Below are 25,900 nucleotides of genomic sequence, written 5' to 3'. Positions count from 1 at the left end.
GGGCACAGAGGGTTGTGCAGGTGCCTGTGGGCCTGCACTGTGTTGGTAGTTTGGGGATACCCACTGCGTGCAGCCAGATGTGCTTGGCAGGGACACTGTCTCCTGCCTGCCAGGTCATCTGCTGTGTTCTCTAATTTTATATCTTGTTTCAGATTCACATTGGTCAGCAGCCAGCCAAACACACACCCACCCACCCACCCACCCAGCCGCTCAAACTCTTCCCCTCTCTTATGGGACATGGTGAAAAGGGACGTAGTAATACTCCTGGACTATCTTAGTAAACTTGGCTAGTGGACAGCCTGCAGATTGAAGGTGCACTAGCTTTGTGGAAGTAATCGCCTCACACCCACCTTTGTGAAAACATGAATTAAACATCTCTACGCTATGTCTGAGATTGGCTTATTGCAATCCAGGTGAATCAGCCCATGTCTGGGACAAGCAAGGTAATTTTGAAGGTACTTTTTGTGGATACCACAGGTCTCCATACCTAAGAAAAATGTCTGTAAGATGGCTGCACGGCACCTAAAGCTCTCATGGCCAGTACTGATGACCAGGCCATCTGGGAGTTCGTAGCTGTTCTCCAGGGAAGAGCTAGAGGCGGCTGTGTCCATCTCCTGCTCAAAATCCAGGGCAACATGAGAGCTTCTCTTTCATGTGGCACATAATGTCACTTTCAGGTGTAGTGGTGAAGCTGTAGCCTCTCTCTCAGGATCTTCCTGAGGTAGTCTGTCAGGTCTTGGCCAGCCAGATCCAGAGGGAGGATTGCATGGTCGGGGGGGGGGGGGGGGGGACGACGACACGGTTTCTGTATGTGGGGACCGTGTGGGTAACACCATCTCCAGAGTCTATCACAGTAACAGTGCTATGAGTAGGGGCGTACAGGGACAACACAGCCTGGATGTCTGTGTACATGGCTGAGGTATTGAAGGGGATGATCATCCATTGTTTCTAACATGGGTCTAGCAGCTGATACACATCATCGTTGTTTTGTAGCTTCCTTACTAATGCAAGCTGCCTTACAAAAGGGGTACACAGAAAATCTTGACTCAAGTTTACAATAAGATCGTAACAATTGATAACGCATAAGAGTTGCTGCATAATTAAAGTTGCATCCCCTAATCTTTGTGAAGTTATAAACACAACTATTTGAGTGATTACTGGTATCTAGGGTAATGTCATCTCCAACTGTGAAAGCGCAAAGGGTTCTCACATGACAGTAGGATTCCAAACTAGTTTCACAGCCTGTAGCTATTTTATTAATTTCCCCTTCTTGGTGAGTGTTTCTATTTCCAGGGCAATTTCAGTGAGTTTTTGTTCTTTTTATGCGTTACAATCTCCTTCGCTTGTGGCTGCATCTTTCTTCGATGCATTGTTGACAGCAGGAAGCAGGTTTTTTCTGCAGCACAAAGAATGGGTTTTGGAAAGGAGTCCTCATGAATAGGAATGAAGAGGATGGTGGGAAAAACCTCAAAACTGAAACAGCCACCCCAGCGGTGGGGGTTGTTCTACCTGGAGAAGGCTCCGGGGAGTACTTATTGTGGCATTTCAGTGTATAATGGGGGATAATTAGCAAGATGGGAATGATACTTCTTACCAGCCTGTAGTGACACGGCCAGCGGCAGCGGTTTTAAATTGGAAGAGGGTGTATTTTAGATTGGACAGGAGGAGGGCATTTGTTCCAACGAGGGTTCTGAGCCACTGGAGCTGGTTGCCCGTGGAAGCTGTAGTTACCCCCGTCTGGACCTGCCCAAGGTTTGGTTGGACTGGGCTCTGAACAGCCTGACAAGGGGAAAGATGGCCCTGCCCCTGGCAGCGGGGTTGCTCTAGGCAATCTCTAGAGGTCCCTGCCGCACCAAACCACTCTATGCTTTTACGGTCTCGAATGTATGACGTGCTAATGGTGCTGCCCGCGGGACCTGCACTCCAGGATGGTGCTTCATTGCGCAGGGCAGCCATCCAACCCAAAATGCTGGAAAAAACGCCTCACTGTTTCCTTTCCTGCCACTTCAATTTCAGCAGGTAGAACAACACTAGCAGGAGTGCGGATGCAAGGATGGCCGTTGCCACAGTTGCAGCAAACGCTAGCATGCATCTGGATGCTTCCGCCGGTGCTGTTTCCTCACCGCCGTGACCAGCACCTGCTTGAGAAGAGAGAGTCCCACATATTTCTGTATTCTGCACTGCTGACAATGCCATAGTGTGCTTTGTGTTTGAGAGGTGCAAGGGCGCCTGAACGGGTTTTGGTGTGAAAGGTTCTGGGGCAAGGAAGCCATTAAGCTCACAGGGCAATAGCAGTCATGGGTCATCTGCCGAGGTGAGCAGCTCCAGAGAGGAGCCTTCAGTCCCTGATCGAGGGGAAACCCCGCGTCCGGCAGCCTCAGGTTTGAGTGGCGACAGCCACGGAGGGAGCCTCAAGCCCTCGCCGCTCCTTGCCCAGGAGCCGGCAGCTCCGCTGAGCGAGCAGGGACTCGCAGGGGCGGAGCCAGCAGGGACGGCCCCGCCCTGAGCGGGAAAAACCCGCCTCGGGGGGGAGCGGGAGCAGCGCCTGGGGCGGCGGTTGGCGTCGGTAGCGGTGGCGGGCAGCGGGCGGGAGGGGGAGCGCTCGCCTGAGGGCCAGGGCCCGGCCTGGGAGCTCTGCTGTGGCTGCCCCGGCGCGGGCAGCGTCGGCACCGGACAGAGCCCAGGAGAGGGGAGGCTGCAGCGCGGAGCTCGGGGTGCAGAAAGTGCCTGCACCGGGCTCGTGAGGGGAGGGTGCAGCATGGGCAAGGCTGCGCTCGGTGCGCCCTGGTGGAGGCCCTCCTGCAGCAGGGGCTGAGCTGCGGGACGCTCTCAGTAGCTGGAAGGTGTCAGGGAAGCGGAGAGGGAGCAGCGCTGCGTGCTCCAGGCCCAAACTGTGCAGCAGTCACAAGTGTCCGCCATAGCACATACAGAAAAGGAGGAGGGCATTGATCCAGGAAGCTGGGAGCTGGGAAGAAACAAACAAAAAAAAAACAAACCCCACAAAAACCAAAAAACAAACAACCCACACACACAAAAAAGGGGAAGTGGCCAATTAAAAGCAAGGTCTTCCTCCAAAATCCAGCATTCCCACCTAGAACTGCTTCTCAGCTCTGCTGGGGGGTAATGAGGAAACGAGCACTGCACCAAATGAACAACCAGGTGATGCCGCAGTAAATCTTCCTTTCAGGTTTTTATTCCCTGCAGTTTTACACTTTTCAATGGAAATAAGCATGTTTGCCACATTCAAGTGTAGACCCATTCTGCTGTTTACAGATATGAATTGATAAGGCATAAGAGTTGCTGCATAATTAAAGTTGCATCCCTTAATCTTTGTGAAGTTATTAACACAACTATTTGAGTGATTACTGGTATGTACAGTAATGTAATCTCCAACTATGAAAGCACAAAGAGTTCTCACATGACAGTAGATTCCGAACTAGTTTCACAGCCTGTAGCTATTTTATTAATTTCACTTCTTGGCGAGTGTTTCTATTTCCAGGCAAATTCAGTGAGTTTTTGTTCTTTTTCTGCGTTACAATCGCCTGCCCTTGTGGCTGCATCTTTCTTCGATGTGTTGTTGACAGCAGGAAGCAGTTCTTCTCTGCAACACAAAGAACGGGTTTTAGATTTAGATTGGACTGGAGGAGGGCATTTGTTCCAACGAGGGTTCTGAGGCACTGGAGCTGGTTGCCCGTGGAAGCTGTAGTTGCAATCCTGGTGAATCAGCCCATGTTTGGGACAACCAAGGTAATTTTGAAGGTAGTTTTTGTGGGTACCACAGGTCTCCATACCTAAGAAGAACGGCTGTAAGAGGGCTGCAGGGCACCTGAAGCTCTCATGGCCAGTACTGATGACCTGGCCATCTGGGAGTTCGTAGCTGTTCTCCAGGGAAGAGCTAGAGGCAGCTGTGTCCATCTCCTGCTCAAAATCCAGGGCAACATGAGAGCTTCTCTTTCATGTGGCACATAATGTCACTTTCAGGTGTAGTGGTGAAGCTGTAGCCTCTCTCTCAGGATCTTCATGAGGTAGTCCATCAGGTCACAGCCAGCCAGATCCAGAGGGAGGATGGCATGGGAGGGGACATGGCTTCCATATGTGGGAACAGCATGGGTAACGCCATCTCCAGAGCCCATCATGGTAACAGTGGTACAGTGAGGAGCATACAGGCCAACACAGCCTGGATGCCTGTATACATGGCTGAGGTATTGAAGGTCTCGAGTATCATAGAATCATAGAATAGCAGTTTGAAGGGGACCTCTAGGATCATCTGGTCCAGGCTTTCTAGGAAAAGCATGACCTAGGCTAGATGTCTCAGCAAAATCCTAAAGTGTCCAGTGTTGGGGAATCCACTGCTTTCGTGGGGAGATTATTCCAGTAGCTAACTGTTCCCAGTGTCTTGATTGTTCTCATCAATATAATCTATGTCATCTTCTCTCTTTTGGCTCTGGGCTTCAGGGGAGCCTCTGTTAGCAGCACAGAGTGTTCCTCAGGGGCCACTCTCAGCTTGTGGTAGAAAGTGTGTTGCCAGTGTTCTCCATGTCATCCCAGTTGGTGACGATGCTGCGTTCAGTGGGGTACTTACTTCATGTTGAAGAAATTTCCCCACTCTAGGTATCCCATAGCAGAGTCTCAGGCTTTAAGTCCGATAAGGTAGCTTGTTTGAGTAGTACATTGGTAGAAACAGCTTAAGCTGGGTGCCTGTGCCGAGGGACCTAGCACACAGAAATTCCTGAGCCCTTACAGCCGTAACATTTAGGCACCCATTCTTGATGCCTTCGTGTGCCTTCACACACCTTTTTCTTCCCAGGGTGACTTTTTCTGAGGTCTTTTTCTTCTTTATTGGATTCTTTCTCTGTCTCCAGATGGGTTGGTACCTGTTTCTTACCAGCATGGATTGCCTCTTCTCCTGATAGTTGGGGCTTCCTTATCTTCCGGTTTGCACTGGTCTCAGGGCATTCCTTTGCCAACCAGGAAGTTAAAAAGAAGTTCATTTCAAAAGAAGCATCTTCTGGCCTAAGCTCCAGCAGCTTTAGTTATTCATGCTAAGCAAAACTATTGAGACCAACATACGCTTAGAAGAATTCAGATAATTTTATTTACAACAGTCCTCTCTTTGTTATTATTAAGCATTCCTGCTAATATGTCCAAGAGAACTGAAAAAGGCTTTGAAGGTGTTTAACTGCCATCCTTAGTCTCACTTATAGTGTTATTACTAGCATCAGGCATAATACAGTCAGAGCTAACAAGATTACCACTGGGGGGAGCACATGATTATAAATCCCCACACATACTGGTCACCGCCCAAAGAGACCTTCCCACCATGGATGTTCTCCGTGCTTCTTCATCCTTTCAGTACCATGATGTACATCTTCTGCATCATGAGGAATGGTGAACTTGGAGGGGTTCATCCCTTGTTTAAAACATGGGTCTCGTAGTTGATACTGCTCACCGTGGTTTAGCAGATTCCTTACTAATGCAAGCTGCATTATGAAGGGAGTAGGCAGTAAATCTTGACTCAAGTTTACAATAAGATCGTAACAACTGATAAGGCATAAGAGATGCTGCATAATTAAAGTCACATCCCCTAATCTTTGTGAAGTTATAAACACAACTATTTGAGTGATTACTGGTATCTAGGGTAATGTCATCTCCAACTGTGAAAGCGCAAAGGGTTCTCACATGACAGTAGGATTCCAAACTAGTTTCACAGCCTGTAGCTATTTTATTAATTTCCCCTGCTTGGCGAGTGTTTCTATTTCCAGGGCAATTTCAGTAAGCTTTTGTTCTTTCTCGGCGTTATAATGTCCTTCGCAAGTGGCCACATCTTTCTTCGCTGCGTTGTTGACAGCAGCAAGCAGATTTTTTCTGCAACACAAAGAATGGGTTTTGGAAAGGAGTCCTCATGAATAGGAATGAAGAGGACGGTGGGAAAAACCTCAAAACTGAAACAGCCACCCCAGCGGTGGGGGTTGTTCTACCTGGAGAAGGCTCCGGGGAGTACTTATTGTGGCATTTCAGTGTATAATGGGGGATAATTAGCAAGATGGGAATGATACTTCTTACCAGCCTGTAGTGACACGGCTAGCGGCAGCGGTTTTAAATGGGAAGAGGGTGTATTTAGATTGGACAGGAGGAGGGCATTTCTTCCAACGAGGGTTCTGAGCCACTGGAGCTGGTTGCCCGTGGAAGCTGTAGTTACCCCACGTCTGGACCTGCCCAAGGTTTGGTTGGACTGGGCTCTGAACAGCCTGACAAGGGGAAAGATGGCCCTGCCCCAGGCAGCGGGGTTGCTCTAGGCAATCTCTAGAGGTCCCTGCCGCACCAAACCACTCTATGCTTTTACGGTCTCGAATGTATGACGTGCTAATGGTGCTGCCCGCGGGACCTGCACTCCAGGATGGTGCTTCATTGCGCAGGGCAGCCATCCAACCCAAAATGCTGGAAAAAACGCCTCACTGTTTCCTTTCCTGCCACTTCAGTTTGAGCAGGTAGCACAACACTAGCAGGACTGCAGATGCAAGGATGGCCGTTGCCACAGTTGCAGCGAACGCTAGCATGCATCTGGATGCTTCAGGCTGCGCTGTTTCTTCACCGCCGTGACCAGCACCTGCTTGAGAAGAGAGAGTCCCACATATTTCTGTATTCTGCACTGCTGACAATGCCATAGTGTGTTTTGTGTTTGAGAGGTGCAAGGGCGCCTGAACGGGTTTTGGTGTGAAAGGTTCTGGGGCAAGGAAGCCATTAAGCTCACAGGGCAATAGCAGTCATGGGTCATCTGCCGAGGTGAGCAGCTCCAGAGAGGAGCCTTCAGTCCCTGATCGAGGGGAAACCCCGCGTCCGGCAGCCTCAGGTTTGAGTGGCGACAGCCACGGAGGGAGCCTCAAGCCCTCGCCGCTCCTTGCCCAGGAGCCGGCAGCTCCGCTGAGGCGAGCAGGGACTCGCAGGCGGCGGAGCCAGGAGGGACGGCCCCGCCCTGAGCGGGAAAAACCCGCCTCGGGGCGAGCGGGAGCAGCGCCTGGGGCGGCGGTTGGCGTCGGTAGCGGTGGCGGGCAGCGGGCGGGAGGGGGAGCGCTCGCCTGAGGGCCAGGGCCCGGCCTGGGAGCTCTGCTGTGGCTGCCCCGGCGCGGGCAGCGTCGGCACCGGACAGAGCCCAGGAGAGGGGAGGCTGCAGCGCGGAGCTCGGGGTGCAGAAAGTGCCTGCACCGGGCTCGTGAGGGGAGGGTGCAGCATGGGCAAGGCTGCGCTCGGTGCGCCCTGGTGGAGGCCCTCCTGCAGCAGGGGCTGAGCTGCGGGACGCTCTCAGTAGCTGGAAGGTGTCAGGGAAGCGGAGAGGGAGCAGCGCTGCGTGCTCCAGGCCCAAACCGTGCAAGGGGTCCCAAGCGTCCCCTGTAGCACATACAGAAAAGGAGGAGGGCATTGATCCAGGAAGCTGGGAGCTGGTAAAAAACGAAACAGAAGAAAAAAGCCCCACAAACACACACACACACACACACACACACAAAAAGGAGGAGGAGGACAATTAAAAGCAAGGGTCTTCCTCCAAAATCCAGCATTCCCACCTAGAACTGCTGCTCAGCTCTGCTGGGGGGTAATGAGGAAACGAGCACTGCACCAAATGAGCAAGCAGGTGATGCCGCAGTAAGGAGGGTCACTACTGGTGCCTCCAGGAAAAAGCAGCACGTCACAGGAGTAGGGACTCTACTTTGAAAGGCACAGAGGCAGCCATCTGTCGGCCTGACTCAGTCTCAAGGGAGGTGTGTTGCCTGCCAGGGGCTTGGATCAGGGACGTTGCTCAGCGGTTGCCTGGTCTCGTAAGCCCTGCTGACTGTTACCTACTTCTAATGGTCAATATGGGTGCTAGTGATATTGACAGCAGCAGCCTGGGACTCTTTAAGAAGGACTACAGGGCCCTGGGAAAGGTGGTTAGGGGCTCTGGGGTTCAGCCACCTTTTTCATCAGTTCTCCAGGTCTCAAAGCGGAGGACCTTGAAAAGGCCAGGTAGATTTGGCAGGTTAATAAATGGTTAGAATGGTGGTGCCATAGTCAGGGGTTTGGGCATTTAGAACACAGGACTCGCTTGCACTGGAATGGGTTGCGCAGGGGAGTTGTGAATGCTGCATCCCTGGCAGTGTTCAAGGCCAGGTTGGGTGGAGTCTTGGGTGACATGGATTAGTGTGTGGGGTCCCTGCCCATGGCAGGGGGTTTGGAACTTGATGATCTTTAAGTCCCTTCCTGTCCTAACTATCTACGATTCTATGGTTACATGTCGGTCTGCAGACTTAACAGATGCAGAGCAGCTACAGGTAGCTTTTCCTGTGACTTAGCTGCTCTCAAAGTCAGCAAATGGCCAACACTTACCAGCGCCAGTCAACGGCAGACCCCGGTTTTGTCGAAGACCTGCAGAGAGTGCATTCTGTTGAATTGTTCATGAGTAAATTATTCAAAAGTAAAGGTGTATTCCTTCTGGCAGACAGACATTGACAACGTACTAAGGGGTCGCTTTGAGGATGAAACCTAGTTGCCCGTTCAGCAGCTGGAAGAGCAATCCGCTGCGGAACAGCTCCATTCAAAGGCAGAGGGCAGAAAGCGTTAGTGACACGTTCTGGCATGGTTCTTCCTAAGCAGCAGCTGCATAGGGGCCAGGGTGACCTTCTGGATAGGTCCTGGCAGCTCTCAAAGGAAGCGAAGACTCTCCGCTTACCCTTGCTTTCTCTCCAAGGCTGTAGCTCAGGATCCCACTGCGAAGCTGAAGAGTCAACACCTGCATCCACATCTGCAACCGAAGGCAGAAGGGAACAGCTCCCATGAAAAACGGTTCATGCCACGCTGTGCATCTCTAAGCAAGAGTATAATGCAAGATGAAAAAGAGGTGCTCAGCGTACAAAGTGAGTAAGGTATACTGACCACTAGGAAATTCTTTGCACTGCAGGATGTGGTATCGGTGAGAATCACGACCGGTATGCACAGCTGTAAGCAAATAGAGATGAGAAAGGCTTTTTCTTCCAATCTGCACTACGCTTCTCCATAAAAGAACCACAGAGACTGGGCATGGATCATGGACCCTTGTGAGATCCACAGGGAGGTCCAGATTCTGCCAGGATCAAAGGAAAAGTTCCCTGCTCTCAAGCTACTCATCCTACCACTTGCTCACTAAGTGGGTCCGCAGAAGCTGTGTTAGCTCCATGCCTCCCCACAGGGCTTGTGCCTCACACCCGCCCTGAAGATGTTGCCTCTGTTGTTGCCCACCCTACCTGGACGTCGTGCTCCCAAGGGAGCAACGTGGCTACCCTCAACATGCAGGGTTTCCAGGAGCAGGAGGAAGAGGATGAAGAGGAGCCGATGGGAGGAGGAGGCTCCCCACACTCCCCCCATGGTTCTCTTCGCCTCAGCCATCCACCTGCCTTACACCCTCCAGGCCATGAGGGCAGACTGGCATTTCCAAAGCCAGACACAGAGTAAGGCAGGGTACGTATTTGTGACCTCACAGAGCCCTTGCGTGTCATGACAGGGATTCTGTGTCACGAGGCAACTCTGTTAGGGCATGGAGGGCCTTGCAGCTGCCTGTGGGCTCACCCTCCCCATCTGTGCTTTGGGGGCACCATCTACACACAGCCAGAGATGCTGGGCAAAGACGCTGTCTCCTGCCTGCCAAGTCATCTGGTGTGTTCTCTGATCTCATGCTGTGGGATGGGTTGACCTCAGCCAGCAGCCAACCACCCACCTGTTCTCAGTGTGGAAAAATGGTCAAGACTTGCCACTGCCAGATGCACAAAACCAAGTTTTGAGCCACTGTCACGCTATTACATAAGGATTCCTTATATATATTGCTTTTAAGTGCACTGTTAAACACACAGTGCACAGCTGCATTATATCTATACAGTATTTTCTTGTAAGCTCTGCTAGGGAACCGCAGGTGAATTCCTAGGTGAATGTTGCCAAAGGATGTTGTTTTTTTTTTTTGGCTTAGAAGTTAAAATAAAGCTTGTTGTAAAAGTGAAATCGGAGTGAGAACCAGTGTTTAATCTTCCTTTCAGGTGTTTATTCCCTGCAGTTTTACACTTCTCAATGGAAATAAGCATGTTTGCCACATTCAAGTGTAGGCCCATTCAGCTGTTTACAGATATGAACATGTGTTTCTTAAAAGGGTAAAGAGGCCTATACAGGAAAGCAGTACGGTTTGACAATGCCTTCTGTCTTCCAGCTCCCTTCTGTCTTACCTCTGGACACAGAACCCAATTCAAGCAATCACCTTGTGAAATCCTTCCTCCTGAGGGCCTCATGGTGCAAAAATGGGACCTTCCTCCTTTCCCTCCCTTTGAAGCTGACAACAGGAGGCCAAAGTGTTTTCACAGCCTGCAACTATAATAAGTTCCCCTTAAATGCAAGTTATTTTATTTCCACGGCATTTTTGGTGGCTTTCTTCCTTTTTCTAATTTTGCTTGGTCATTCTTTGTGGCTGTGTCTGTCTTGGGTGCAGTGTCGACAGCAGGTAGCAGTGGTTCTCTGAAATACTAAGACCGAGTTTTTGGAAAGGACAGCCCAGATATCCCCAACGCGCAGGGTCACCAGGAGAAAGAGGAAGTAATTGTACGAGGAAGCCCCCCCAACTTGTCCCATGGTGCTCATCACACCTATCCACCACCTGCCTTGCACCTTCAGGCCATAAGGGCAGAGTGGGATCTCTGGTCATCGGGCAACACTGCCAGGGCACAGAGGGTTGTGCAGGTGCCTGTGGGCCTGCACTGTGTTGGTAGTTTAGGGATACCCACTGCGTGCAGCCAGATGTGCTTGGCAGGGACACTGTCTCCTGCCTGCCAGGTCATCTGCTGTGTTCTCTAATCTTACGCCTTGTTTCAGATTCACATTGGTCAGCAGCCAGCCAACCACCCACCCACCCGGCCGCCCAGACTCTCCCCTCTGTCACAGCACATGGAGAAAAGGAACGTGGTAAGACTCCTGGATTACCTTAGTAAACTTAGATAGTGGACAGCCTGCAGATTGAAGGTGCACTAGCTTTGTGGAAGTAATCGCCTCACACCCACCTTTGTGAAAATAGGAATTAAACATCTCTACGCTGTTTCTGAGATTGGCTTATTGCAGTTCAGGTGAATAAGCCCAGATCTAGGACAACCAAGGTAATTTTGAAGGTACTTTTTATGGATACCACAGGTCTCCATACCTAAGAAAAATGGCTGTAAGAGGGCTGTAGGGCACCTGAAGCTCTCATGGCCAGTACTGATGACCTGGCCATCTGGGAGTTCGTAGCTGTTCTCCAGGGAAGAGCTAGAGGCAGCTGTGTCCACCTCCTGCTCAAAATCCAGGGCAACATGAGAGCTTCTCTTTTCGTGTGGCACATAATGTCACTTTCAGCCCCCTGAAGAGAGACCGTGCCCTTCCGGGTAACTCCCAGTTACCTCCTGTCTCTGCTTCCACCCGGCCTCCCCTCGTCCCTGGCAGAGCATGAGACTCACAAAGTCTTTGGCCAGAATAAACATTACTTAGCAACAATGAAAAACAATCGGTGTTATCAGCTCTCTGCCCAGGCTGGAAGTCAAAACACAGAGCTTGCACCAGTTACTAAGAAGAAGCAAAATGGCTCCTGGTAATCCCAGGACAGGTAGTCCATCAGGTCACGGCCAGCCAGATCCAAAGGGAGGATAGCATGGTCGGGGGTAGGAACACGGCTTCCGTACGTGGGGACACCGTGGGTAACACCATCTCCAGAGTCCATCACAGTTAACAGTGCTACGACTAGGGGAATACAGGGACAACACAGCCTGGATGCCTGTGTACATGGCTGAGGTATTGAAGGGAATGTTCATCCATTGTCTCGAACATGGGTCTAGCAGCTGATACACATCATCGGGGTTTAGTAGCTTCCTTACTAATGCAAGCTGCCTTACGGAAGGGGTACACAATAAATCTTGACTCAAGTGTACAATAAGATTGTATCAATTGATAAGGCGTAAGAGTTGCTGCGTAATTAAAGTCGCATCCCCTAATCTTTGTGAAGTTATAAACACAACTATTTGAGTGATTACTGGTATCTAGGGTAATGTCATCTCCAACTATGAAAGCGCAAAGGGTTCTCACATGACAGTAGGATTCCAAACAAGTTTCACAGCCTGTAGCTATTTTATTAATTTCCCCTGCTTGGCGAGTGTTTCTATTTCCAGGGCAATTTCAGTAAGCTTTTGTTCTTTCACGGCGTTACAATCTCCTTCGCTTGTGGCCGCATCTTTCTTCGATGCGTTGTTGACAGCAGGAAGCAGATTTTTTCTGCAACACAAAGAATGGGTTTTGGAAAGGAGTCCTCATGAATAGGAATGAAGAGGACGGTGGGAAAAACCTCAAAACTGAAACAGCCACCCCAGCGGTGGGGGTTGTTCTACCTGGAGAAGGCTCCGGGGAGTACTTATTGTGGCATTTCAGTGTACAACGGGGGATAATTAGCAAGATGGGAATGATACTTCTTACCAGCCTGTAGTGACACGGCCAGCGGCAGCGGTTTTAAATGGGAAGAGGGTGTATTTAGATTGGACAGGAGGAGGGCATTTCTTCCAACGAGGGTTCTGAGCCACTGGAGCTGGTTGCCCGTGGAAGCTGTAGTTACCCCACGTCTGGACCTGCCCAAGGTTTGGTTGGACTGGGCTCTGAACAGCCTGACAAGGGGAAAGATGGCCCTGCCCCTGGCAGCGGGGTTGCTCTAGGCAATCTCTAAAGGTCCCTGCCGCACCAAACCACTCTATGCTTTTACGGTCTCGAATGCATGACGTGCTAATGGTGCTGCCCGCGGGACCTGCACTCCAGGATGGTGCTTCATTGCGCAGGGCAGCCATCCAACCCAAAATGCTGGAAAAAACGCCTCACTGTTTCCTTTCCTGCCACTTCAATTTCAGCAGGTAGAACAACACTAGCAGGAGTGCAGATGCAAGGATGGCCGTTGCCACAGTTGCAGCGAACGCTAGCATGCATCTGGATGCTTCAGGCTGCGCTGTTTCTTCACCGCCGTGACCAGCACCTGCTTGAGAAGAGAGAGTCCCACATATTTCTGTATTCTGCACTGCTGACAATGCCATAGTGTGTTTTGTGTTTGAGAGGTGCAAGGGCGCCTGAACGGGTTTTGGTGTGAAAGGTTCTGGGGCAAGGAAGCCATTAAGCTCACAGGGCAATAGCAGTCATGGGTCATCTGCCGAGGTGAGCAGCTCCAGAGAGGAGCCTTCAGTCCCTGATCGAGGGGAAACCCCGCGTCCGGCAGCCTCAGGTTTGAGTGGCGACAGCCACGGAGGGAGCCTCAAGCCCTCGCCGCTCCTTGCCCAGGAGCCGGCAGCTCCGCTGAGGCGAGCAGGGACTCGCAGGCGGCGGAGCCAGGAGGGACGGCCCCGCCCTGAGCGGGAAAAACCCGCCTCGGGGCGAGCGGGAGCAGCGCCTGGGGCGGCGGTTGGCGTCGGTAGCGGTGGCGGGCAGCGGGCGGGAGGGGGAGCGCTCGCCTGAGGGCCAGGGCCCGCTCTGGGAGCTCTGCTGTGGCTGCCCCGGCGCGGGCAGCGTCGGCACCGGACAGAGCCCAGGAGAGGGGAGGCTGCAGCGCGGAGCTCGGGGTGCAGAAAGCGCCTGCACCGGGCTCGTGAGGGGAGGGTGCAGCATGGGCAAGGCTGCGCTCGGTGCGCCCTGGTGGAGGCCCTCCTGCAGCAGGGGCTGAGCTGCGGGACGCTCTCAGTAGCTGGAAGGTGTCAGGGAAGCGGAGAGGGAGCAGCGCTGCGTGCTCCAGGCCCAAACCGTGCAAGGGGTCCCAAGCATCCCCTGTAGCACATACAGAAAAGGAGGAGGGCATTGATCCAGGAAGCTGGGAGCTGGGAAGAAACAAACAAACAAACAAACAAAAAACCCAAAAACCAAAAAACAACCCACACACACAAAAAAGGAGGAAGTGGCCAATTAAAAGCCAGGGGCTTCCTCCAAAATCCAGCATTCCCACCTAGAACTGCTTCTCAGCTCTGCTGGGGGGTAATGAGGAAACGAGCACTGCACCAAATGAGCAACCAGGTGATGCCGCAGTAAATCTTCCTTTCAGGTTTTTATTCCCTGCAGTTTTACACTTTTCAATGGAAATAAGCATGTTTGCCACATTCAAATGTAGACCCATTCTGCTGTTTACAGATATGAATTGATAAGGCATAAGAGTTGCTGCATAATTAAAGTTGCATCCCTTAATCTTTGTGAAGTTATTAACACAACTATTTGAGTGATTACTGGTATGTACAGTAATGTAATCTCCAACTATGAAAGCACAAAGAGTTCTCACATGACAGTAGATTCCGAACTAGTTTCACAGCCTGTAGCTATTTTATTAATTTCACTTCTTGGCGAGTGTTTCTATTTCCAGGCAAATTCAGTGAGTTTTTGTTCTTTTTCTGCGTTACAATCGCCTGCCCTTGTGGCTGCATCTTTCTTCGATGTGTTGTTGACAGCAGGAAGCAGTTCTTCTCTGCAACACAAAGAACGGGTTTTAGATTTAGATTGGACTGGAGGAGGGCATTTGTTCCAACGAGGGTTCTGAGGCACTGGAGCTGGTTGCCCGTGGAAGCTGTAGTTGCAATCCTGGTGAATCAGCCCATGTTTGGGACAACCAAGGTAATTTTGAAGGTAGTTTTTGTGGGTACCACAGGTCTCCATACCTAAGAAGAACGGCTGTAAGAGGGCTGCAGGGCACCTGAAGCTCTCATGGCCAGTACTGATGACCTGGCCATCTGGGAGTTCGTAGCTGTTCTCCAGGGAAGAGCTAGAGGCAGCTGTGTCCATCTCCTGCTCAAAATCCAGGGCAACATGAGAGCTTCTCTTTCATGTGGCACATAATGTCACTTTCAGGTGTAGTGGTGAAGCTGTAGCCTCTCTCTCAGGATCTTCATGAGGTAGTCCATCAGGTCACAGCCAGCCAGATCCAGAGGGAGGATGGCATGGGAGGGGACATGGCTTCCATATGTGGGAACAGCATGGGTAACGCCATCTCCAGAGCCCATCATGGTAACAGTGGTACAGTGAGGAGCATACAGGCCAACACAGCCTGGATGCCTGTATACATGGCTGAGGTATTGAAGGTCTCGAGTATCATAGAATCATAGAATAGCAGTTTGAAGGGGACCTCTAGGATCATCTGGTCCAGGCTTTCTAGGAAAAGCATGACCTAGGCTAGATGTCTCAGCAAAATCCTAAAGTGTCCAGTGTTGGGGAATCCACTGCTTTCGTGGGGAGATTATTCCAGTAGCTAACTGTTCCCAGTGTCTTGATTGTTCTCATCAATATAATCTATGTCATCTTCTCTCTTTTGGCTCTGGGCTTCAGGGGAGCCTCTGTTAGCAGCACAGAGTGTTCCTCAGGGGCCACTCTCAGCTTGTGGTAGAAAGTGTGTTGCCAGTGTTCTCCATGTCATCCCAGTTGGTGACGATGCTGCGTTCAGTGGGGTACTTACTTCATGTTGAAGAAATTTCCCCACTCTAGGTATCCCATAGCAGAGTCTCAGGCTTTAAGTCCGATAAGGTAGCTTGTTTGAGTAGTACATTGGTAGAAACAGCTTAAGCTGGGTGCCTGTGCCGAGGGACCTAGCACACAGAAATTCCTGAGCCCTTACAGCCGTAACATTTAGGCACCCATTCTTGATGCCTTCGTGTGCCTTCACACACCTTTTTCTTCCCAGGGTGACTTTTTCTGAGGTCTTTTTCTTCTTTATTGGATTCTTTCTCTGTCTCCAGATGGGTTGGTACCTGTTTCTTACCAGCATGGATTGCCTCTTCTCCTGATAGTTGGGGCTTCCTTATCTTCCGGTTTGCACTGGTCTCAGGGCATTCCTTTGCCAACCAGGAAGTTAAAAAGAAGTTCATTTCAAAAGAAGCATCTTCTGGCCTAAGCTCCAGCAGCTTTAGTTATTCATGCTAAGCAAAACTATTGAGACCAACATACGCTTAGAAGAATTCAGATAATTTTATTTACAACAGTCCTCTCTTTGTTATTATTAAGCATTCCTGCTAATATGTCCAAGAGAACTGAAAAAGGCTTTGAAGGTGTTTAACTGCCATCCTTAGTCTCACTTATAGTGTTATTACTAGCATCAGGCATAATACAGTCAGAGCTAACAAGTTACCACTGGGGGGAGCACATGATTATAAATCCCCACACATACTGGTCACCGCCCAAAGAGACCTTCCCACCATGGATGTTCTCCGTGCTTCTTCATCCTTTCAGTACCATGATGTACATCTTCTGCATCATGAGGAATGGTGAACTTGGAGGGGTTCATCCCTTGTTTAAAACATGGGTCTCGTAGTTGATACTGCTCACCGTGGTTTAGCAGATTCCTTACTAATGCAAGCTGCATTATGAAGGGAGTAGGCAGTAAATCTTGACTCAAGTTTACAATAAGATCGTAACAACTGATAAGGCATAAGAGTTGCTGCGTAATTAAAGTCACATCCCCTAATCTTTGTGAAGTTATAAACACAACTATTTGAGTGATTACTGGTATCTAGGGTAATGTCATCTCCAACTGTGAAAGCGCAAAGGGTTCTCACATGACAGTAGGATTCCAAACTAGTTTCACAGCCTGTAGCTATTTTATTAATTTCCCCTGCTTGGCGAGTGTTTCTATTTCCAGGGCAATTTCAGTAAGCTTTTGTTCTTTCTCGGCGTTATAATGTCCTTCGCAAGTGGCCACATCTTTCTTCGCTGCGTTGTTGATAGCAGCAAGCAGATTTTTTCTGCAACACAAAGAATGGGTTTTGGAAAACAGTCCTCATGAATAGGAATGAAGAGGACGGTGGGAAAAACCTCAAAACTGAAACAGCCACCCCAGCGGTGGGGGTTGTTCTACCTGGAGAAGGCTCCGGGGAGTACTTATTGTGGCATTTCAGTGTATAATGGGGGATAATTAGCAAGATGGGAATGATACTTCTTACCAGCCTGTAGTGACAGGGCCAGCGGCAGCGGTTTTAAATGGGAAGAGGGTGTATTTAGATTGGACAGGAGGAGGGCATTTCTTCCAACGAGGGTTCTGAGCCACTGGAGCTGGTTGCCCGTGGAAGCTGTAGTTACCCCCGTCTGGACCTGCCCAAGGTTTGGTTGGACTGGGCTCTGAACAGCCTGACAAGGGGAAAGATGGCCCTGCCCCAGGCAGCGGGGTTGCTCTAGGCAATCTCTAGAGGTCCCTGCCGCACCAAACCACTCTATGCTTTTACGGTCTCGAATGTATGACGTGCTAATGGTGCTGCCCGCGGGACCTGCACTCCAGGATGGTGCTTCATTGCGCAGGGCAGCCATCCAACCCAAAATGCTGGAAAAAACGCCTCACTGTTTCCTTTCCTGCCACTTCAGTTTGAGCAGGTAGCACAACACTAGCAGGAGTGCGGATGCAAGGATGGCCGTTGCCACAGTTGCAGTGAACGCTAGCATGCATCTGGATGCTTCAGGCTGTGCTGTTTCCTCACCGCCGTGACCAGCACCTGCTTGAGAAGAGAGAGTCCCACATATTTCCGTATTCTGCACTGCTGACAATGCCATAGTGTGCTTTGTGTTTGAGAGGTGCAGGGGCGCCTGAACGGGTTTTGGTGTGAAAGGTTCTGGGGCAAGGAAGCCATTAAGCTCACAGGGCAATAGCAGTCATGGGTCATCTGCCGAGGTGAGCAGCTCCAGAGAGGAGCCTTCAGTCCCTGATCGAGGGGAAACCCCGCGTCCGGCAGCCTCAGGTTTGAGTGGCGACAGCCACGGAGGGAGCCTCAAGCCCTCGCCGCTCCTTGCCCAGGAGCCGGCAGCTCCGCTGAGGCGAGCAGGGACTCGCAGGCGGCGGAGCCAGGAGGGACGGCCCCGCCCTGAGCGGGAAAAACCCGCCTCGGGGCGAGCGGGAGCAGCGCCTGGGGCGGCGGTTGGCGTCGGTAGCGGTGGCGGGCAGCGGGCGGGAGGGGGAGCGCTCGCCTGAGGGCCAGGGCCCGGCCTGGGAGCTCTGCTGTGGCTGCCCCGGCGCGGGCAGCGTCGGCACCGGACAGAGCCCAGGAGAGGGGAGGCTGCAGCGCGGAGCTCGGGGTGCAGAAAGCGCCTGCACCGGGCTCGTGAGGGGAGGGTGCAGCATGGGCAAGGCTGCGCTCGGTGCGCCCTGGTGGAGGCCCTCCTGCAGCAGGGGCTGAGCTGCGGGACGCTCTCAGTAGCTGGAAGGTGTCAGGGAAGCGGAGAGGGAGCAGCACTGCGTGCTCCAGGCCCAAACCGTGCAAGGGGTCCCAAGCGTCCCCTGTAGCACATACAGAAAAGGAGGAGGGCATTGATCCAGGAAGCTGGGAGCTGGTAAAAAACGAAACAGAAGAAAAAAGCCCCACAAACACACACACACACACACACACACACACACACAAAAAGAGGAGGAGGACAATTAAAAGCAAGGGTCTTCCTCCAAAATCCAGCATTCCCACCTAGAACTGCTGCTCAGCTCTGCTGGGGGGTAATGAGGAAACGAGCACTGCACCAAATGAGCAAGCAGGTGATGCCGCAGTAAGGAGGGTCACTACTGGTGCCTCCAGGAAAAAGCAGCACGTCACAGGAGTAGGGACTCTACTTTGAAAGGCACAGAGGCAGCCATCTGTTGGCCTGACTCAGTCTCAAGGGAGGTGTGTTGCCTGCCAGGGGCTTGGATCAGGGACGTTGCTGAGCGGTTGCCTGGTCTCGTAAGCCCCGCTGACTGTTACCTACTTCTAATGGTCAATATGGGTGCTAGTGATATTGACAGCAGCAGCCTGGGACTCTTTAAGAAGGACTGCAGGGCCCTGGGAAAGGTGGTTAGGGGCTCTGGGGTTCAGCCACCTTTTTCATCAGTTCTCCAGGTCTCAAAGGGGAGGACCTTGAAAAGGCCAGGTAGATTTGGCAGGTTAATAATAATTATTTTTGATACATTCAAGTGTAGACACTTTCAGGTGTTTACATATATGAATCTGCATTCAGATATGGCCACAACATAGCAGTAGAAGGTAATGAATACAGATGGAACAACTGGCAAAAAGCATCATTTCACACAATACATCTCTATGATGAAGCATAAACTCTGGAAGTGTCTAGACTGGCTTGCTCATGCATGCATGGTCTGCAGATACAAACTTGATGTGCATATTAAGAAAGCTCTAAGTTACTTGTGGAGTCTATCAGAACAAATCAAGCTTATAAGTTTTGATTACTTATCCATAAGGTACTGAAAATTCGAGAGTGAATTCATATCTTTTTAAGTATAAATTACACATGTGTATTTGTTAGCAGTCGGCCTAAAATCAATGTGCAAGGCAAGGGCTTCATGACTAAACTCTAAATGAATACATCGTATGTTTGGTTCTTACAGAGATTCTTATCTTTTTCTTTCAACTAACCACCATTGCTAAAACAAAGAGGAAAAATAATTGATTCTTAGGAAATATTATTCAGATTGAGAAATCAAACCTTGATGAATTTACCTGAAATTTAACAAGTTTCTTACCATCACAGAACTAAAACTCTGGAACCACTTTCAGTACGGAGTTGGGAAGAGACCTACTGAAAAGTTCTGGCTAGCATTAGTCTGGAGAAAAGTCTCTGAGATGACTTTTGGTAAGCTTACAAAAAATAATTTTGTGATATCATCTTCAATTACAATAAAGTGGGATTGACTGACCCCAAGTGTTACTTATTGTCATTTAAGTATATGTAAAATTTAAAAAAATTGCACATATGTAGACATGGAAAAATACGTGTAAAGGTACATATTGCAAGAGTCCAGTAGGTACTGACTGGTTGCTGCCTTCAAAACTGAACATGACAACTATCTAATTGGGAAAAAAAGAGAGAGAGAGCAATCTAACAGTAAATCATGAAGCCTGTGACTACTTCATTGTATTCTCAGGGTTGCACAGGGTAAATCTGTGTATCCTCATCATGAAGTCAGGAATATCCATTATTGCAGAGGCAAGATAGGAAGTTTTCCTGGTGAAACAGCTTTTGCTTCCTGATGTAAATACTGCTGCAACATCTGCAGAAACTCTTCAATCATAGCAAATAGGTGACTATTTTGTTAATACCTCACTTGATGCAAGAAGTTACTCACAAAGAACTTTTAAGTTGTGATATTCTCTTGCACTGATATAATTAAAAATAAGAAATATCTAAATGCATGCACTATGGCTATCCTCAGCCCATTCTATGAGATACAAGATTTCATGCAAAGCCATGTTTGAGCATATGCATTCCTTGACCTTGAGTGGCCTTGAAACTATTTGCAAACTTGCATTAGGAAAACATGTGAATGAATTAGCCTCAAATTACTCAAAGCTTGGGAGTATAGGAATGCTGTAGTTCTGTACCCACCTTGTACCTGCATCTCTAAAACCGTTTTCATCCAGGCCAGAGGACTCTGATTTTGTTTATAGTTTTTTAACTTATCCTTTACAGTGAGGCTTCTGATTGTTCTGTCTCCCCAGCTGCAATCTTTTTGCAGTCTTTTGCATCTTTAAATAGGTCTACTCAGAAGTTGTTTTCTGCATTGTCAATTTTAGAATAAAGAAACAGCATGAATTAAAGCTAGTGAGATGCTTTTTCTCAGAGTATGCACTTTTGAGAAGAGCATCTAGCATAAAATCTCACTTCCAAAATTGTAAAATAGTCTGTAATACTGAATGTAGAGAAAATCACAATGAATTGCTTAGTAGAAGGAAAGGATGAAGTGACAATAGTTCAGAGTAGTAAGAAATTAAAGGAGAAAGTCATCATGTAAATAGTGGTGAAACACATGTTAAGGCTTCTGAGAGAAATAACCATCTAGAGCACTTTTTGAAATTAGAAGGAATGACATGATGCAGAGGAAGCTTTATGCTGTAGGAAGATGTTTTAGTCTTTAAAATATTCTTACCCAAAAGCTAAGAAGTGAAAACCTCAGTCTTTGTTACAGCAATCATTATGTGCCAGTAGGTGGAAGTAGATACTTAGCCAGTCATTTCTTTCCTGCAATGCAGATGGTAATGCCAAACTAGTAATAACAAGAAAGTTTACAGCAGACCTTCTCCAAAGTCTTCCAGAATCTGAGAAGTCTTGCCATGAACTTTGAATGTGCCCCATGTGTAGGCTTGTGTAAGAAACGCTTTCACCAAGAAACCAGAATAAGAAAACCCATATCCTTATAGGTTAAAGATTCACATTTTGTTTTTTCAGTTTTTTCAGTCCTATTTCATAAAATGGAATAATTTATAAAAGAAAGTTATGTTTATGTCCAGTGTTATTCGGAGAGGCAGAAAATGTGAGTTTAACTCTCCTTTGGGAAAGAGACCAAGTAGATTCATGCATGCAGGAAACTAGATGAACACTATAGCTGTTTGACTATAGGAATAGGCTTCTTAGAGGGATGTTTTTTTCCTTTCCTTTTTCCTTCCCCTTCTCTTTCCACTTCCTCTTTCTGTTCTCTTTCCACTTCCTCTTCCCCTTCTCCTCCCTTCCCTTCCCCTTTTCTTTTCCTTATCTAATGGTAGATATTTCCAAAGGATCCTTTATGTCATATTTAATCTCTCATTTTGGAAAGTGAAAAGACATTTATCACAGAATTAATTTCACTTAAATTTATATGTAATAGCACATATCAGAGCTGGCCACGTAAGGCTTGTTTAGGAATCAGCAGAAAAAAAGCAACCGGGATGAATCACATGAAGTAGACAAACATCTTAAAGTAGACATACAAACCATGTCAGATGGAATATTTCCTGTGAAGATCTATGAACTGCAGAATGAATTTCAAATTTCTAGGTCAGATGTAGACATTTACTTTGTAGACATCTGTAGATAGGAAAGACAAACCCTACCTTTGGTTCTTGCTTTCTACAGAAATTTAAGTCTGATCAAGTCACTCAGTTGCTTGACTCCTCCAGGGTTGCCAGAAGCAGAATTTCAGACAATGCAGTCTGCCTTAAAACCTAAAAGATTAGATTAGGTTTAGATTGATTACTTTCCTGGATCATAGATTTTCATTGATGTAAAAAGCATCTTTTCACATCTGGCAGGAAACATTTCAGCAGATCAGAAATCCAGCTACTGAGCAGGGCATCACCTAAATCTGGCTGATAGAAAATGCCAGGAACACCCTGAAATTTTGCCAAGTGTGGATGGATTTTTAGCAAAGAGTGGCCACGTTCCCAAATCAGCAAGTGCCTGTGTGGAGCTCGACATGAACTGAGGATGAAGGAGGACGTGGGTAAGGAAGCAAAAGTAACGGTGCAAGCAAGATAAGAAGAAACTGGAATGTGCTAAGATGCAAAATAGTGAACTGCTAAAGGTTAAGTTCTCATACGCTTCTTCGATTGTTATTAGTTGCTGTGTGCTGCAAGAATATGTATCAAAGCATAGTATACTAAGCTATTGTATAAGTATCCATTTATAACAGAGCAAGTTATTGAAGATGCATTCAGTCATCATACAGCAAGCTATTGAATATGTATCCAAACATACTACAGTGAGCCATTGTAGATGTATCCAAATATTACACAGCGAGCTATTATAAATGTAACCGTAGTTGCGGTGTATTACAAGAAAATGTATCTGATTATAATAGAGCAAGCTATTGTAAGCCGAGGCAGAGAAACAGCATAAAAAGGATTGATGCTCTATAATAAATGGCTTTGGTGTGATCACATTGATGTCTGACTGAGTCCATAAGTTTTTCTGCGGCATGCTACTGTTCAGGCATCACCTCCTCTGGACTTTTTATGTACAGAGAAGCAAGGTATGGAGAACTGAAAGTAAGATGTCAATCAGAAAAGGTGGAAATGTGCCAGTAAGAGGAATAAACCAAGAACGTTGATCCAAAATGCAGTGAAACCCATTGAAGTCCTCTTGCTTGACCTCGTTGAGTTCTGGAACTGTTCCCCAATGAGCTGACAGCTTTACTTCATTTTCTACCTTTGTTGATTTCCAGAGACTATATTTTGTAGTTTTCTTTCTAATATTTATTCACAAAAGCAGCTCTTATTAAAGCAGCGTTTTATTTCCTCCTTTTTGGTAGAATAGTGTTTGATGTAAATTGAATATTCTATTTGATACATACAACAACACATCTGTGACCTTATAATTAAAGAGGTTCAGCATAAATAAGGCATTATACAGTACTTCCTAGAGTGTGAACAGGAAATGTGGTGGGTTTTTTCTATTAGACAAGCCTTTAAGAGGTTTTATTCTGCAAAATCTCAAGAGCTTGCAAATAATTCAGTAACTTAATCCTTGAGGCCTTAAAAAGTATTTAAATTGGCCCACTTATTTTTCAGCATCAGCACAAGATTTCTGCTTTCTTGCATGTGCAGTTAAAACTTACCAACCAAATTGTGTGTTAGTCTAGTTCCAATGTAATTTCATAGTAAATCAAAGTCATCAAGAAAAGCAATTCCAACACTAACTATGCTCTCATACTGCTCTGCTCCATTAGTTACGGTACCAATATTCATAGAAAATATGTTTGCAGCACAGTTATAGGGAGGAATGGAACTTAGATTCAGGTTGCAAAGCTCAGAATCACTTGAAACTCCACATTTTGAATAAGTAATTTTATATATGAGGCAAACCACACCCTTGCAAGTTGTCATTGCTTAGCAGTTCACTCTGAGTCACATCCTGCCTGTGAAGAGTTGGCTTCATCCATTTTGGAATTAAATAGTTTAAACTGTTGGTAAAGGAAAGAAGATCAAACCATATAAACATTTCACTGAAGATATAAAAAAATTCCTAGCAGGACTTTGCAATAACTTAATACCTCTTTGTAAATCCCCCACTGTCGCTACTTTACACTCCCTAAATCTCTGTACCTGCTTCTCTGGTGTACTCCAAACAGTAAAGAACTGAAAGCTATGATAATTCAGAGTACTCTGTATAGTCATTCTTTTTTTCTTCTTACCCTGCCTTCGCCATTTCAGGAAGATACTTCATTTTTGTGTTTTATGTCCTCACAAACCATTTGTGCTTTTGTGTTCATTTCCATTCTCCAGAAACCTAAATCAGAATCCAAAACATTTCAGTGTTGCTCAGCCAAGATATGTATGCACCAGCATAGCAGTGAAGGTCCTCACACTGCATCAGAAAAGGCAGATGAGGTAGTCCCTCAGTTACGGACTTCAACAGGCATTACTGTCAATTTTATGTAAAAGTGAGCTTCTTGCTTTTACTGGAATATGCTGACTAAAGAAAGGTTTTCTTGCAAAATGCCATACTAATTCGAACTTTAGTTTTCTTTGAAGTTTGTTGTCCTGAATACTATTTGAGTCTAATAAATTTTTCATATTTCATGTAGTATCCTGACTCAGTTTGTGTTGCTTATACAGGGTTATGTACAATTTTACATAAGATTCTTTATGAGACTTTCAGGAGACATGGTGAGTTATAATTGTTAACCTGAGCTAAATGCTAGACATTCTTAAAACTATTTTGCTCCTTGTCCTGGGTTCAGGCAGCTTCTGGAATGTCTTTCCCCACATGCCTCAGACGCTCTTAGTGGGTAAAGCTATAAAAATAGATTGAGGGGGGAGGGAGAGAGTTAACTGAGCTTTTATCTTGTCTCCTGTTTCCCTTTGAGGTGCTGGAGATTCACCTGCTACTGAAAAAACTTTCAGCTTTCTCTTCCCTGGTGCTGCATACCCAGTGCAGGGTGCTGGAGAGATGCTACAGTGCCACAAGGCAGCCAGGAGTATGAGCTATGCCCCAGCTAACTACTATGCTCCAGGCATGTTGGAGCAATTCTGTTCCTTTTCCTGGCCAGATGCATTAGCAGTCAGTGAAAGAGCTGTGGAAAACCTCTAACTCTCTTTAATCTATCAATTTCTTGTAGGGGAATCATATTACAGAAATAAATTGTACCCTTTGGATTAAAAGTACGGAAACATTTTAGCAATTCTTTCCTGACAGGAGACCCACAAGTATTTGCCAGTGCTGTTCACAAAAAAAGAACAAGGAGAAATTGTGTAATATTCCATATGTTCTTAAGTATAACAGATACTATTATTCTTAGAAACTCACATTGTAAAAGGAGTTGTATGCTTTGTATATGACACCAGAGGTTCCCATATATACTTCAGCCTTACAGAAAATACTCTCTGCATTTAGAAGAATGATAGCGTGAACGATTTCTGAACTCGTTAAGAAGAGTTAAGACAAAAAAAAAAAAAACCAACCCTCAGACAACTGATTTTATTTTCCAGTCTTCCTTTAACAGCCCTTCCCTGAAGGGTTCATCAGCTAGGAACCTTTACTCTGCTGTTAGAAAACAGCATAAAATGTGGAAGATTTTTGCAAAACCAGTGCTAAATGGAAGCAAGGAAGCTGGCACTTTGCCACCAGCCTCAGCTCTGTAGAGCACATGTTAAAACAAATGATCCTCCTTTCCAAGAAAAGAAGGCTCTCCCCAGGTGCCATGAGCTATGTATTTCACCCACTCTTACGCAGAATTTAGAAATGGAAAAGTAGAGACAAGATTTTTCTTATTCCAGTTACAGTATTTTCAAAACAAAGCTTCAAACACCATTTCTATGTACCTTTTCTATGTAAGAAACCTCTGGCCAGAATACTAATGTGACCAGACCTCTGACTGTGTTGAACTCCAGAGCAGAAAGCGTTAGAAATATGACTAAGAAAAAAAGAAGGGTGTGAGACAGGCATACTAAGATTGTAAAGCTACATTTGTATTTTGAAGACTGAACAATGGGCACTTTTCTAATTCTGTACTGTTTGCTTGCAAAGGAAATGAAGCTTTATGTTAACCAGCGCTAAACACCACCTAAATGCACAGATGATCAGCCTAAGAACATGCCAGGATTGGTGATTTCTGGCATTTCTCAATGCTGTTGTGTGTTATTTGTTAGCGTATATCTTGTGTACTTATGGTTTG

General features: G+C 47.5%; 3 pseudogenes; all 3 read right to left on the bottom strand.

Annotated features, from left to right (window-relative positions):
* Positions 1-377: 377 nt before the first annotated feature.
* Positions 378-1,956, bottom strand: LOC136013387 (actin, cytoplasmic type 5-like; annotated as a pseudogene).
* Positions 1,957-3,183: 1,227 nt separating this feature from the next.
* LOC136013684 (actin-like) lies at positions 3,184-5,223 on the bottom strand (annotated as a pseudogene).
* Positions 5,224-14,144: 8,921 nt separating this feature from the next.
* Positions 14,145-15,297, bottom strand: LOC136013683 (actin-like; annotated as a pseudogene).
* Between the last annotated feature and the right edge of the window lie 10,603 nt (positions 15,298-25,900).

The sequence above is a fragment of the Lathamus discolor genome, chromosome 4 (genome assembly GCF_037157495.1).
Source record: "Lathamus discolor isolate bLatDis1 chromosome 4, bLatDis1.hap1, whole genome shotgun sequence".
Classification (NCBI taxonomy): domain Eukaryota; kingdom Metazoa; phylum Chordata; class Aves; order Psittaciformes; family Psittacidae; genus Lathamus; species Lathamus discolor.
Note: the sequence above shows the minus strand (reverse complement) of the source record. Positions and strands in the feature narration are given on the sequence as shown.